The sequence below is a fragment of the Polyodon spathula genome, chromosome 51, assembly GCF_017654505.1.
Source record: "Polyodon spathula isolate WHYD16114869_AA chromosome 51, ASM1765450v1, whole genome shotgun sequence".
Taxonomy (NCBI): domain Eukaryota; kingdom Metazoa; phylum Chordata; class Actinopteri; order Acipenseriformes; family Polyodontidae; genus Polyodon; species Polyodon spathula.
The window spans coordinates 442,082-454,581 of record NC_054584.1 but is presented as its reverse complement, the minus strand read 5'-3'; positions in this window follow the sequence as shown (position 1 = coordinate 454,581).

Here is a 12,500-nt window from a genome sequence, read left to right as displayed (position 1 = left end):
GGAGAGAGAGAGAGAGAGAGAGAGAGAGAGAGAGAGAGAGAGGATAGAGAGAGAGAGAGAGAGAGGATAGAGAGAGAGAGAGAGAGAGAGAGAGAGAGAGAGAGAGAAGAGAGAGAGAGAGAGAGAGAGAGAGAGAGAGAGAGAGAGAGAGAGAGAGAGAGAGAGAGAGAGAGAGAAGAGAGAGAGAGAGAGAGAGAGAGAGAGAGAGAGATGAGAGAGTGACAGAGTTAAAAGGAATAGCGGATTGCTACAAGACTCTCTTTTCTCAATATATTTTTGTAAAATCGACCTACACAGACACGCACAGCGATACCAGAGTCGCCCCTATTAAAAAACTACCTATCTATCTATCTATCTATCTATCTATCTATCTATCTATCTATCTATCTATCTATCTATCTATCTATAGATAGATAGATATCTTTAGATAAGATCATATATCTAATAGATAGATAGATAGATAGATAGATTATTGATAAATAATAAGCCGACACACCTTTTTCCAATAACAAAACATCCACAATCTGAATCACAACAAAATGTTATGAAGTGAACAAGCCTTCGTTATTAATCTCGCTCTCCTCTCTCGGGATCCTGGATAGAAGAAGGGGTGCTATTCCCCTAATGATAGCGTGAGGTGAAGACGGGGGGGGGTATTTGTACATGTTGGGGTCACCCGAGCGTCACCCCGACATCTAGACAGGCAGTTTAATAAAGCAACTGCCAGCTGGCGGCTCGGGTTCGTATTGCGTCTGCGGGCGAGCGCCTCGGACCAGAAAGGAAGGAATGCGCACCTGTTGCGCGTAAAATAAGCGAGTTTGACAAAGGCGTGCAAGCCGGACTGAGCCAGGAGAGGCCGGCGGGGTCTGTAATGGGCCGCGGGGTCTGTAATGGGAGGCGGGTTTGTAATGGGCCGCGGGGTCTGTAATGGGAGGCGGGTTTGTAATGGGAGGCGGGTTTGTAATGGGAGGCGGGGTTTGTAATGGGAGGCGGGTCTGTAATGGGAGGCGGGTTTGTAATGGGAGGCGGGTCTGTAATGGGAGGCGGGTTTGTAATGGGAGGCGGGTCTGTAATGGGAGGCGGGTTTGTAATGGGAGGCGGGTCTGTAATGGGAGGCGGGTTTGTAATGGGAGGCGGGTCTGTAATGGGAGGCGGGTCTGTAATGGGAGGCGGGTTTGTAATGGGAGGCGGGTTTGTAATGGGAGGCGGGTTTGTAATGGGAGGCGGGTTTGTAATGGGAGGCGGGTCTGTAATGGGAGGCGGGTTTGTAATGGGAGGCGGGTCTGTAATGGGAAGCGGGTTTGTAATGGGAGGCGGGTCTGTAATGGGAAGCGGGTTTGTAATGGGAGGCGGGTCTGTAATGGGAAGCGGGTTTGTAATGGGAGGCGGGTCTGTAATGGGAGGCGGGTCTGTAATGGGAGGCGGGTTTGTAATGGGAGGCGGGGTTTGTAATGGGAGGCGGGTTTGTAATGGGAGGCGGGGTCTGTAATGGGAGGCGGGTCTGTAATGGGAGGCGGGTTTGTAATGGGAGGCGGGTCTGTAATGGGAAGCGGGTTTGTAATGGGAGGCGGGTCTGTAATGGGAAGCGGGTTTGTAATGGGAGGCGGGTCTGTAATGGGAGGCGGGTTTGTAATGGGAGGCGGGTCTGTAATGGGAGGCGGGTTTGTAATGGGAGGCGGGGTCTGTAATGGGAGGCGGGTTTGTAATGGGAGGCGGGTTTGTAATGGGAGGCGGGTTTGTAATGGGAGGCGGGTTTGTAATGGGAGGCGGGTTTGTAATGGGAGGCGGGTTTGTAATGGGAGGCGGGTTTGTAATGGGAGGCGGGTTTGTAATGGGAGGCGGGTTTGTAATGGGAGGCGGGTCTGTAATGGGAGGCGGGTTTGTAATGGGAGGCGGGTCTGTAATGGGAGGCGGGTTTGTAATGGGAGGCGGGTTTGTAATGGGAGGCGGGTTTGTAATGGGAGGCGGGTTTGTAATGGGAGGCGGGTTTGTAATGGGAGGGGGGTTTGTAATGGGAGGCGGGTTTGTAATGGGAGGGGGGTTTGTAATGGGAGGCGGGTTTGTAATGGGAGGCGGGGTTTGTAATGGGAGGCGGGTTTGTAATGGGAGGCGGGTTTGTAATGGGAGGCGGGGTTGTAATGGGAGGCGGGTTTGTAATGGGAGGCGGGTCTGTAATGGGAGGCGGGGTTTGTAATGGGAGGCGGGTTTGTAATGGGAGGCGGGTTTGTAATGGGAGGCGGGTCTGTAATGGGAGGCGGGTTTGTAATGGGAGGCGGGTCTGTAATGGGAGGCGGGTTTGTAATGGGAGGCGGGTCTGTAATGGGAGGCGGGTTTGTAATGGGAGGCGGGTCTGTAATGGGAGGCGGGTTTGTAATGGGAGGCGGGGTCTGTAATGGGAGGCGGGTTTGTAATGGGAGGCGGGTCTGTAATGGGAGGCGGGTTTGTAATGGGAGGCGGGTCTGTAATGGGAGGCGGGGTTTGTAATGGGAGGCGGGTCTGTAATGGGAGGCGGGTTTGTAATGGGAGGCGGGGTCTGTAATGGGAGGCGGGTTTGTAATGGGAGGCGGGTCTGTAATGGGAGGCGGGTTTGTAATGGGAGGCGGGTCTGTAATGGGAGGCGGGTCTGTAATGGGAGGCGGGTTTGTAATGGGAGGCGGGTTTGTAATGGGAGGCGGGTCTGTAATGGGAGGCGGGTCTGTAATGGGAGGCGGGTCTGTAATGGGAGGCGGGTCTGTAATGGGAGGCGGGTCTGTAATGGGAGGCGGGTTTGTAATGGGAGGCGGGTTTGTAATGGGAGGCGGGTCTGTAATGGGAGGCGGGTTTGTAATGGGAGGCGGGTTTGTAATGGGAAGCGGGTTTGTAATGGGAGGCGGGTCTGTAATGGGAAGCGGGTTTGTAATGGGAGGCGGGTCTGTAATGGGAGGCGGGTCTGTAATGGGAGGCGGGTCTGTAATGGGAGGCGGGTCTGTAATGGGAGGCGGGTCTGTAATGGGAGGCGGGTCTGTAATGGGAGGCGGGTTTGTAATGGGAGGCGGGTCTGTAATGGGAGGCGGGTTTGTAATGGGAGGCGGGTTTGTAATGGGAGGCGGGTTTGTAATGGGAGGCGGGTTTGTAATGGGAGGGGGGTTTGTAATGGGAGGCGGGTTTGTAATGGGAGGCGGGTTTGTAATGGGAGGCGGGTCTGTAATGGGAGGCGGGTTTGTAATGGGAGGCGGGTTTGTAATGGGAGGCGGGTCTGTAATGGGAGGCGGGTCTGTAATGGGAGGCGGGTTTGTAATGGGAGGCGGGTCTGTAATGGGAGGCGGGGTCTGTAATGGGAGGCGGGTCTGTAATGGGAGGCGGGTTTGTAATGGGAGGCGGGTTTGTAATGGGCCGCGGGGTTTGTAATGGGAGGCGGGTTTGTAATGGGAGGCGGGTTTGTAATGGGAGGCGGGTTTGTAATGGGAGGCGGGTTTGTAATGGGAGGCGGGTTTGTAATGGGAGGCGGGTTTGTAATGGGAGGCGGGTTTGTAATGGGAGGCGGGTCTGTAATGGGAGGCGGGTCTGTAATGGGCCCATAGTTGTGTTATTTTGTGTGTGTTGCTCTGTATTGAGTTTTAAAATGGGAGGCGGAAACTTAAAAAAAAGCTTTGTAAAACAAAACGGGTTTGTAATTATTGTTTTCCCCTTTTGTTTATTATATATTACCCTCCTGCTCGCATACATTACCCCCGCCCCAATAATTATAATATGTTTTGTTTACCACCTTGGCCCAAACATTACCCAATTATCCAATATATTACCCTCCGTTTAACATTTACCATTGTTTTGTTAATTATTATTATTATGATAGTTGTGTTGTTTTTGTTGTTGTTGTTATTATTATTTTGTTGATTTTTTTGTTATTATTATTATTATTATTATTATTATTTTATGTGTTGTTGTTTTTATTATTGTTATTATTATTATTGTTGTTGTTATTTTTATTATTGTTATTATTATTATTATTGTTGTTGTTTTTATTGCAATCCTCTCTTGTTGTTTTATGCTTTGTTTGCTCTGGGTAAGGGCGGCAGTTTGTCAGCATGTGGAAACCGCGGCGCACTCGTCAGCTCATAATGGGGATTAAACGGTGTTCCGTGATCCGGTGTGCGGAGATTGATAACAGCAGCATGACCGCAGAAACAAAACACTCAAAACACTCAAACACCTGCCATAACACCGTCAGCCCCCAAGCTGCCGTTATAAACATTTGCACAGTCATTTTCACATGGTTATACTATGCGTTAACCCTGCTTTGCCATGCCTCTGTGCTTTACAATGCTTCCCTATGCTTTCCCAGACCTCTCTGTGCTTTACAATGCTTCCCTATGCTTTACCAGACCTCTCTGTGCTTTACAATGCTTCCCTATGCTTTACCAGACCTCTCTGTGCTTTACAATGCTTCCCTATGCTTTACCAGACCTCTCTGTGCTTTACAATGCTTGCCTATGCTTTACCAGACCTCTCTGTGCTTTACAATGCTTCCCTATGCTTTACCAGACCTCTCTGTGCTTTACAATGCTTCCCTATGCTTTACCAGACCTCTCTGTGCTTTACAATGCTTCCCTATGCTTTACCAGACCTCTCTGTGCTTTACAATGCTTCCCTATGCTTTACCAGACCTCTCTGTGCTTTACAATGCTTCCCTGTGCTTTACCAGACCTCTCTGTGCTTTACAATGCTTCCCTATGCTTTACCAGACCTCTCTGTGCTTTGCAATGCTTCCCTATGCTTTACCAGACCTCTCTGTGCTTTACAATGCTTCCCTATGCTTTACCAGACCTCTCTGTGCTTTACAGTGCTTCCCTATGCTTTACCATTAGAGGTGTTGGTTCAAACATGCAAACAAAGGCAGACAAGCTCCTAAAAGCCGCGCTGTAACAGCTATAATGGTACTGCCGCTGTGGGCGGTACTCGATAATAATGGAACTCCATTAACTCAGCTCGCCTGGACAGTGCGCTGTCATCACTTAGCCTGACGCATGCACCGGGGGGGGGGGGTCCCCCTAAAAAGCTGCTCTCGTTCCTGCGCAGGGGGGTGCTCACCTGCTCCGAATTGCAGGGGCTCTGTGTGTTTGCTGCTCTCGTTATCTTAGCGGGTTGCTTTATATAAAGCGATCAGACAGAGCTGCGTTACTGGAATACCGTGACGACACGATCGCCCCGCCCCCCGACAGCAACAGGTTGCTCCTCTCATCAGCTGTGTGTGAAACTGAAAGAAAGCAAAGGAAGCAGAGACGTCATCCCAGAAACGCGACCACACCTCTCTAATGCACGGCAGGCTTTTTATATATAAACCGATAATCGTGTTTGAAATGTGCCTCTGGAGAAGTCTAGGCGGCAGTACTGTTCAGTATTTGATTTCATAATGTGAAATATATTGTGTTATTGTTCATTATGTTTCTGTTTTAATGATGTCTCAGTCCTAAAATTCTAGCGGATGCAAAACTTTTACCGCAGACAACTTGAAAAATATCAAATGCATAATATATATTATATATATACGATATATATTATATATATATATATATATATATATATATATATATATTATCTTTATATATATATAGCGCCTTTCATAGTGGAGCACCATTACAAAGCGCTTTACAAGGGGGAGACAGAGAAAGAGAGGGAGAGAGGGAGGAGGGGAGAAAGGAAGGGAGGGGATGGGAGAAAGGGAGGGCGAGAGAGAGACAGGAGGGGGAGAAAGAGAAAGGGAGGGATGAGAGAGAGGGAGAGATTTTGCAACATTTCTGCCTGTCGCTTCTCTCTCTAAGATATTAAGGGCAGGCTTGAGACACGGAGACTGAACTGCCCACTCTCTCCCTTCCTCGCCCCCCTCTCTCTCTCACACTCTCTCTGTCTCTCTCTCTGTCTCTCTCTCTCTCTCTCTCTCTCTCTCTCTCTCTCTCTTTCTCACTCTGATGCAGCTGTCTCTTGACGTGTAAAATCAGTATTTTAATGAGCAGAGATGACTGTCTCCCCAGATCAAGGACAAAATCCTGGCAAATCAATAAGCTACTAACAACCAAACGAGCAAGATGGGCCGAATGGCCTCCTCTCGTTTGTAAACTTTCTTATGTTTTTATGTTCTAAATTGAAATGTTTTGAAATGTCTTGAATGGGTTCGAATCCGCGGTTTTTAAAACGAATCAAAAGAAGCGAAGGTCTTTATTAAAAAATAAAAATAAAAATAACAATCAAATAACAAAGGAAGAAGAAATACAAAACGCCAAAACTGTGGAGAAAAACAAAACTGAAGATTTGTTTTATTTTATTTTATTTTTTTTTTGGATGTGAAAAAAAAGTCAGTCTAGGTTTGACTTTCATTCCGTGTGTTAATAATAATAAAATAATAATAATAATAATAATAATAATAATAATAATAATACAAGACTCCTATTGCAGAGCATTCTGAGCCAGTACTGGTTTTACATCCATTCAGCAAGCTTAATAATAATAATAATAATAATAATAATAATAATAATGTGAGATTCAAAGCCGACGTTGGCGCCATCTGCTGTCCATAAAAAGAACTGCACGTTAATTGCATTTCAAGGAATTTGCACCTACATTTAACCCGGTGCTAAACAGAGACGGTAGCTAACGCGGTCATGCGTCTGTCTTACACGCTAATAAGCTTACCCAAAACGAATCGCGCAGAATCGCCCCGAATATCAAAGCTTTGCGACCGTCGTTTCGTTATTTGTGAAGGAAGCAACGTTCGGGATAAGAGTCGTGTTAAACAGACGGAGACAGCGAGCTTCTGGCTGTCGGGAGACCCTTTCTGATAAAGCAAGGATGAACGATAGAGCGATTTAAAAAAGAAACCAAAAACATTGCGTCAACGTCCATCGTTTGTATACCTTATTTTTTTTTTCGTAAATAAATGTGTTTTAATAGTGAGGAGTCTCTTTCGATGCCGATCGGTCAATCTTTGGTTAAAAGAACGCCTTTGGCAATACTTGGCGGCTAAGCGCATTTACACGGACAGCTGTAGGTAGACTAACAAGAAAAATAAAAAAAAGAACAAAAACAAAACAAAACACAGAGAATACAATAAAACGGGCCAAAGATAAGACAACCCCCCCGAAAATCTAGAGAAAGAAAAACCGATAACGACGAACGATATTTTACTGCGAAGGCGAAAAACAGACCGCCTGCAACGGATTATCAGGGCTTCATCGCACCGAGGGGTTCTTGTCACAGCACAGAAATTAATATATTACACACAGCTGTGCGGCGCTATCTGGCAGAAGTGCTATCTGGCAGCGGCGCTATCTGGCAGAAGCGCTATCTGGCAGCGGCGCTATCTGGCAGCAGCGCTATCTGGCAGAGGCGCTATCTGGCAGAATCATTGTTCCAAGCCGCAGTTCCGCAAATAAAAGTGTGTTTGTGTTCTCTCAGTAAAGGTTACCGTTTTCCCAAGACCAGTGCGCTTCCTGTCCATAGAAAATCAAATAGACAAAAAGACAAAATCTGATTGTTTATCTCCGCAGAGGATGTAATTGAGTTTTTGCTCTGCTGTCTTGTGTCCTTTCTCAGAGAAAAGGAAATTAACACACTATAACAAACTGCAACACAATGCGATCGTAACCACAACAACAAGGAGCGGTCCGCCCCCCCCCCGGCCCCCTCGCTCTCTGTGCTTTACAATGCTTCCCTGTGCTTTACCAGACCTCTCTGTGCTTTACAATGCTTCCCTATGCTTTACCAGACCTCTCTGTGCTTTACAATGCTTCCCTATGCTTTACCAGACCTCTCTGTGCTTTACAATGCTTCCCTATGCTTTACCAGACCTCTCTGTGCTTTACAATGCTTCCCTATGCTTTACCAGACCTCTCTGTGCTTTCTGACACTTTCTACCAGCCTCACCCCATTGCAATGCTATTGAAGATCATTCAGGAAGGGTATAGTGAGCACACTGGGGTCCCATTCTACCAGCCTCACCCCATTGCAGCTGCCCTATGTTTGTGCTCCCATTGCCCCTCAATGTAATACAGAGCCATTGCCTCTGTTGAAGACCCTGAGTTGATGCTGTGACTCCCCGCCTACTCGCCTCCTCCACTCTCTCTCTCTCTCTCTCTCTCTCTCTCTCTCTCTCTCTCTCTCGCTCCAGCAGGCTTGGACAGTTGGTCTCGAGTTAACAGGAACAGCTAAATGTGTAAACAGGGTTAATGCATTGTGAAATTGAAACGCTGTGGGCCCCCCACCCCCACAGGGATTGCTGCACAACTAGGCTTGAGTCATTTAGCAGATGCTTTTATCCAAAGTAATTTAAGAGACCAGGGGGTGAACTATGCATTACAACTGAGTCACAGAGTCACTTCCAGTAGGACCTCGTTTTGTTTTAAGTGACTTGCTCAGGGTCTCTCTCACACACACACACACACACACACACACACACACACACACACACACACACACTGACACACACACACACACACAGACACACACGTACACACACTGACGCACACACAGATAGACAGACACACACACACACACGCACACACACACACAGACAGGACAGACAGACACACACACACACACACACACACACACACACACACACACACACACACACACACACACACACACAGACAGACACACACGCACACACTCAAGCACACACAAACAGACAGACAGACACACACACAGACAGTTCGATTCTCAGGTCACACAAGTGTAATGAGTTTGGTCGGTGGTCTGAACCTAGCCCCTGACAGACAGGCGGACGGACAGAGAGAGGGCACCAGCTCTGGTCAACAATCCTGTCACTCATGGTTATTTTATTGGGGGGGAAGGAGGGAGTGCATTCTTAAGCTTATTGCAACCAGCCCCTGGATTTTACAATGTAGAGAAATGGCGACACCTAGTGGCTACTATCAGAAATTCTGTTTTTCAAATACCTATTTGAAAATGATTATTATTATTATTATTATTATTATTATTATTAATTTATTTGGCAGACACCTTTATCCCAGGAGACTCACACCGGTGTTACTTACTCTGGTAAATCCAGTGAGAATTGTTGATATTAAAATATTGTCTTCCTGAGATCGACAAAAGACTACTGGCGTCAGAAACAGAACTGCTGATATCAGAAATGAAGGAATACACGATAAGACGGGTTGCTGTAGTCGCCCAGTGCGACAGAACCCAACACCACCTGCACTTACAGAGCAGTCGGGTGAAGAAATTGCGCTATAAGCTATAAAACCCGTCTATACGGTAAATCCCAGCGGCTGCGGGCGAGAAGGCAACACGTCATTCTGCTGAGGAATCGAAACTACAAGTACCCGGGATTCGGAGCGACCGAAACTCCACTAAGAACTCGCACAGGGTAATTTACAGTGGACTGCGCTTATCAAGCTGTGGTTTGCACAGACTGCCTTTCTAACTAAGGTAAAGCGAATAATATATGTGTGTGTGTGTGTGTGTGTGTGTGTGTATGTATATATATATATATATATATATATATATATATATATATATATATATATATTCTGAACCCCAGGACTGGGTGCAGCAGCCGCAGCAGGGCTAGTGTGAGTTTCTAACCTTGCTCAAACTCCTGGCTCCTGATCATATAATAATAATATCACAAGGGGAGTTCTGAACCCCAGGACTGGGTGCAGCAGCAGCAGCAGGCTAGTGTGAGTTTCTAACCCTGCTCAAACTCCTGGCTCCCCCAGGGGACTGAACCCCAGGACTGGGTGCAGCAGCAGCAGGGCTAGTGTGAGTTTCTAACCCTGCTCAAACTCCTGGCTCCTGATCATTGCAATATTAATAATAATAGACTTCATTGAGGGGAGCTCTGAACCCCAGGACTGGGTGCAGCAGCAGCAGCAGGGCTAGTGTGAGTTTCTAACCCTGCTCAAACTCCTGGCTCCTGATCATTGCAATATTAATAATAATAGACTTCATTGAGGGGAGCTCTGAACCCCAGGACTGGGTGCAGCAGCAGCAGCAGGGCTAGTGTGAGTTTCTAACCCTGCTCAAACTCCTGCCTCCTGATCATTGCAATATTAATAATAATAGACTTCATTGAGGGGAGCTCTGAACCCCAGGACTGGGTGCAGCAGCAGCAGCAGCAGGGCTAGTGTGAGTTTCTAACCCTGCTCAAACTCCTGCCTCCTGATCATTGCAATATTAATAATAATAGACTTCATTGAGGGGAGCTCTGAACCCCAGGACTGGGTGCAGCAGCAGCAGCAGCAGGGCTGGTGTGAGTTTCAAGCCGTGACATTTCTGCTCCTTTTTTTCAGTGCGGGAGAGCAAGGGGGGTGTAGAGGTGTCAGATAAGAAAGAAAAGGCATGATATTGTGGAGAAACTCTCAAACTGTCACAAGTGCTTCAACGAGTCCAGAAAAGCGAAGGGGGTGTATTTAGAAAACCCGGCAATGGAAGAAATCTGTGATATTCCCGGAAAAATCTGCTCGTTCCTCTGGGGCATCGAGGAAGGCTCCACTGCCTTGCAGATCTCCAGAAACATTGGGTTGAAAACCAGCAAGCAGGTGAACCCAGCGCTGTACGCGCTAGAGAAGACAGGGGAGCTCAGGAGGGAGGGAACATCCCCGCCGCTGTGGCGCTTGTCCCCCCAGAAACGACACACGATGGCCGGGGAGAAGGAAGGTGGAGAGGCAGGGGAGATCCCTCGCAAGCCCCCTGCTTCCAGCCCCGCACCCCCTGCTCCCACACCTCAAGAAGGGGCCAGCGTTGACCCTGCTAGCATTTTACAAATCCTACAGGGGGTCACTGAAAAAGGTGGGGTCCCCTGTTACAAAATCGCCCGGGAGCTGGGGGTCCCCAAGAAAACAGCCAACCAGGGCCTCTATCGTCTCCTGCGGGAGGGGAAGGTGAGGAAATCCGAGGGAACCCCACTGCTGTGGAGCCTCCCAGCCCTGGGGTCCCGACGGTCTGAAAACGAGGTACCTTTTCCGGGGAACCCAGGGAAAGAGGACCTTCTTCGTGGGAGCCGGTTCGGCGGGAGCGATGACACACAGGAAGGGAGCGCAGCCCCTCAGCCTCTCTCCAAACCCCAGGATCTGATAGCTGGCGCCCCGGGACTCTGTGCTGGAAAGCCAGCTCTTCCTTCCAGCTTTCAGAGGCTGGTGCTGGGGGAAGGCAGTGTCTGCAGTGCTGGGGAGGTCCTGGGAGCCATGGAAGGAAGTAAGGAAGCTAATGTGATGCCTGTGAATACCAGTCGGTGTGTTAGTTTGGTTTCCTATATTGGTGATTGAAATTGCTCATAGGTTAGACTCATGTGGTTAAGTGCATGGAAAACTATACAAAGCTGAGGTGTCAATTCAATATGAGAACAAGGGAACATTATTCAGCAGCTCTCACTGGACTCTATGAAGCTGAGGGAGTTCATTCTATATAGAGGGGGTGCAATTCAATATGAGAACAAGGGAACATTATTCAGCAGCTTTAACAAGGGAATATTTTTCAGCTTTCACTGGACTCTATGAAGCTGAGGGAGTTCATTCTATATAGAGGGGGTGCAATTCAATATGTTAACAAGGGAACATTATTCAGCAGCTTTCACTGGACTCTATGAAGCTGAGGGAGTTCATTCTATATAGAGGGGGTGCAATTCAATATGAGAACAAGGGAACATTATTCAGCAGCTTTCACTGGACTCTATGAAGCTGAGGGAGTTCATTCTATATAGAGGGGGTGCAATTCAATATGTTAACAAGGGAACATTATTCAGCAGCTTTCACTGGACTCTATGAAGCTGAGGGAGTTCATTCTATATAGAGGGGGTGCAATTCAATATGAGAACAAGGGAACATTATTCAGCAGCTTTCACTGGACTCTATGAAGCTGAGGGAGTTCATTCTATATAGAGGGGGTGCAATTCAATATGTTAACAAGGGAACATTATTCAGCAGCTTTCACTGGACTCTATGAAGCTGAGGGAGTTCATTCTATATAGAGGGGGTGCAATTCAATATGAGAACAAGGGAACATTATTCAGCAGCTTTCACTGGACTCTATGAAGCTGAGGGAGTTCATTCTATATAGAGGGGGTGCAATTCAATATGAGAACAAGGGAACATTATTCAGCAGCTTTCACTGGACTCTATGAAGCTGAGGGAGTTCATTCTATATAGAGGGGGTGCAATTCAATATGAGAACAAGGGAACATTATTCAGCAGCTTTCACTGGACTCTATGAAGCTGAGGGAGTTCATTGTATATAGAGGGGGTGCAATTCAATATGAGAAGACTTTTGCACAGCAGAAAACATTCTCAAGAACCCTTTCCTGTCCTTACAGGCGGAGGGCAGGAGGCTGAACGGGAGGATGAAGGAGGAGAAGGGATGGAGGAAAGCTCTCAGGCGTCTAGGAAGCCAGAGCAGCCCCAGGAGGGAGAACTGCAGGACTCCCCAGTCATGCAGCTTTACTCTGCCCAGGAGAGGGAAGGGGAGAGGGGGAGGAGGCAGCGAGGCTCCCCCGAGTCCTGGAACCA